We start from the raw sequence: 3823 nt of genomic DNA, 5'->3' as shown, positions 1-3823 counted from the left end.
CATGTTTAGTCAATTTCAGACTGCAGAAGTTGATAAAAATCTTCAATTTCCTCATCTTTGGCTTTGTTGGTTGGTGTGTAAATTTGAATAATCGTAGTATTAATTGGTCTTCCTTGTATGTATATGGATATTATCCTATCACCAACAGCATTGTACTTCAGGACAGATCTTGAAATATCCTTTGTGATGATGAATGCCATGCCATTACTATTCAAATTGTCGTTCCAGCATAGTAGATCACGTGGTTGTCTGATTCAAAGTGGTGCAACCTGGTCCATTTCAGCTCACTAATGCCTAGGATATCAATCTTTATGTGTTTCATTTCATTTTTGACAACTTCCAATTTTCCTCGATTCATGCTTCTCACATTCCATGTTCCTGTTATTAATGGATGTTTGCAGCTGTTTTTCCTCAATTTGAGTCCTGCCGTGTCAGCAAATGGAGGTCTCAAAAACTTTATTCTATCCATATCAGTAAGTTGGTTCCACTCTGATGAGGCAGTTCTTTCCCAGTCATATTTTGAGACACTTCTGACCTAAGGGGCTCTTCCTCCTGTACTGCACTGGACAATGTTTCCAGGCTATTCATAAAGTTTCCCAGTAATACATCAGATAGTGTTCCTCTGTTATTCGTAAGGTTTTCTCTGGCCAGTTCTTTGAGAAGTTCATGGCCTCTTCCTCCTTCCTAGTCTGTCTCAATCTGTAAGCTGCATTGAAACCTGTGCACCATGTGCAACCCTGTTGGCATTTGAAACACTGGTTGCACAGCCTCAAGCCTCACAGCAATATGTGAGCCACCACAGTACGACTTACTTAAGAAACTCAAAAATAACAACCTGGGCTAATGCTGCCTCTCTCAGCCTCAGCCTATCTGCTTTGAGATGCTTAATAAAATTTCATAATTCCAAATCTCTGGGCCTGATTTATCTCACCCAGCACCAAACCTTACATGCTCAAGATGCAATTCTCCAGTCAGAACAGTCTCCCCATGGCCATACCCATAGGCATGCATCTCTTTGCCCTTGGCATCTGGGCCTGGCCTCTGTCATGCTCAGGTAAGAGTTAAAAATCTCTTTTAGCTCCGCTAATAGGGGCCCAGAGAAGCATACCATTTTGCCAGTATGGCTCCTGCCAGAAGGCACTCGGTTTTCTTGCTCCTTAGGTTAAGAAGCCCACCACTCTGTTTTGTGCTGATCTCAGGGTTCTGCTCTCTCTGCTACTGCAGTTTCTCTGCCACCATCTCTCACTCTCTCTCACCGTCTCTTACCACCTCAGAAAAGTGTTACAGTTCGCTTGCTCACCTGAATCAAGGACATTTAGCACAGAGATCTTGGGTACAAAGATGCACAACACTCCTGGGTCTTCTTTCTTGAAAGCAGTCAGATCCCCTGTTTCTACCTCTTGGATGGCTCATTGCAAACCTAGTCGATGGCAACATTGACCAATCTCCATGTTAGGACTCCATGCATCTTATTTGTATAGTCCCACACCCACAAGGGTGCCATCTACCTTATTTTCATTATTAACAATGTGTCCAATCCCCTTGAATGGTCACTAGTGCCTCATATTTGCAAAGTCCCACCCAGTCAGCTGATGGGAGTCACAAACACCATGGTTAGAAGAGCCATATTAAGTAACTCCTTACACCACACACACATTAACACAAAAACAGGAACATACACTTAATGTACTCCTATGCTCACACTCACCAACATGCTCATTCATTTACATACTTGAACATGCTTACACACATACATAGATAGGAACATCTTTGCAGACATGACTATGCTCACTATTGTACTGACACAAACATAAGTAATACACAGACACACTGACACATTCTATCAAAATCACACCTCTCCATGCTCAGATACATAATCATCCCCACACATTCTTTCACACAGATACATAATCATACATATAAGAGCACACACCTTCACTCACACACATTAACATGCTCATATGTTCACTCAATCACATGAACATTCTTATAAATTCACTCACATACATGAATATACTTGCATCAACACCCTCACATGAATGATTTCACATATTCATTCACACAAATTCACATATTAAAAAGTTCACATCTACTCACCCATGGATAGAAACCCAAGAACATGCCCATATGTATGCCTATGCTTAGATACAACACAAACATGCTCAAATATTGATTCACATAAGCATGCTCAGAAAATTATTCATCCTTAAGGCATTTGACTCTTAACCAGAAGGTTGGTGGTTCAAACCCACCAGCCACTCTACAGAAGAAAGACTGGGCAATCTATTTCCATAAAGATTTACCACCTTGGAAACCCAGTGGGGGTTGCTATGAGTTGGAACTGATTCGATGGCAATGAGTTTAGTTTGGTTTGGTAGATAGATTTATATACACTCAAACCTACACGTTCACACATTAGCTCAAAAACCGCAGCCAAATCAAAACCAAACTCACTGCCGTCCAGTCAGATCCAACTCATAGCGATCCCTCCTTGGGTTTCCAAGGCAGTAAGTCTACGGATATAGATTGCCCAACCTTTCTTCCGAGGAGTGGCTGGTGGATTTGAACCACCAACCTTCTGGTTAGCAGTCAAGTGCCTTAGGCAGTAATCATTTTGATATATTCATTCAGACACTAATACACATTAAAATGTTACCACACATACACACACATGCTGACATATTCAGTCAAACTTACTCAAAAATTCTTTCACCCACATTGATATCATGCACATTCTTATACATTCAATCACACTCACCCATTATTATAATCACATTCTTTTTCAATGAAGTTTATTGAAGTATAATTTATGTACAAGGAAACACATGAAACTAAACTGACAGGGGTCAATGCATTTTTTTTTTCTGCAGTGATCCCTCCCCTCCCATCCCACCTCTGTTAACCAACAGAGAAAATTTCTTTCCATATATAAACCTTTCCTTGACTTCATAAGAAGTAATGAACTAATATTATTTTGTCCTTCTGTGATTGACTTATTTCACTCAGCATAATGTCTTCCAAGTTCATCCATGTTATGTGGTGTTTTTCAGATTCTACATTATTCTTTAGTGTTGTATAGTATTCCATCATGTGTATGTGCAATAGTTTGGTTATCTATTCTTCTGTTCATGGGCACCTAGATTGTTTCCATCTTTTTGCTATTGTAAATAGTGCTGCAATGAACATGGGTGTGCATATACTTGTTCTTGTCCTGGCTCTCATTTCTTTAGGATATATACCTAGTAATGAGATTGCTGGGTCAAATTGTATCTCTAATTCCAGCTTTTGAAGGAATCGCCATACTGTTTTCCACAGTGGTTGTATCATTTTACAGTCCCATCAGCAATCAGGGACGCCTGAAGTAGCATGCAGGAAGAGCAGGAGAAAGGGGATAAAAAGCCAGGAACCCGGACAGAAGTGCAGCCAGCCCCAGGGTTACAGGTGAGGAGAAACAACTCAGGGATGCCCAAAGTAGCAAGCAGAAAGAGCAGGAGAAAGGGGATTAAAAGCCAGGAAGCCAGAGAGAAGAGCAGTCAGCCGAAGGAATTAGTTGAGGAGAGGAAACTCAGGCCCACCCAAAGCAGCAGGACCGGAGAGCAGGAGAAAGGGGATAAAAGCCAGGAACTCGGGCAGAGAAGCAATCAGCCCCAGGGACAACTCAGGGACGCCCAAAGCAGCAGGCCAGAAGAGCAGGAGAAAGGGGATTAAAAGCACAAATAACAGCCCAGCTTGTAGACTGAGACAGACAAGGAAGAAGGAAGAGGCCATCCACTTCTCAAAGAATTGGCCAGGGAAAACCTTATGAATAGCAAAGAAACACTGT

Source organism: Orycteropus afer, unplaced genomic scaffold (assembly GCF_000298275.1).
Source record: "Orycteropus afer afer isolate SDZICR_OR568_19922 unplaced genomic scaffold, OryAfe1.0 scaffold01013, whole genome shotgun sequence".
Lineage (NCBI taxonomy): Eukaryota > Metazoa > Chordata > Mammalia > Tubulidentata > Orycteropodidae > Orycteropus > Orycteropus afer.
This window is presented reverse-complemented; position numbering follows the sequence as displayed.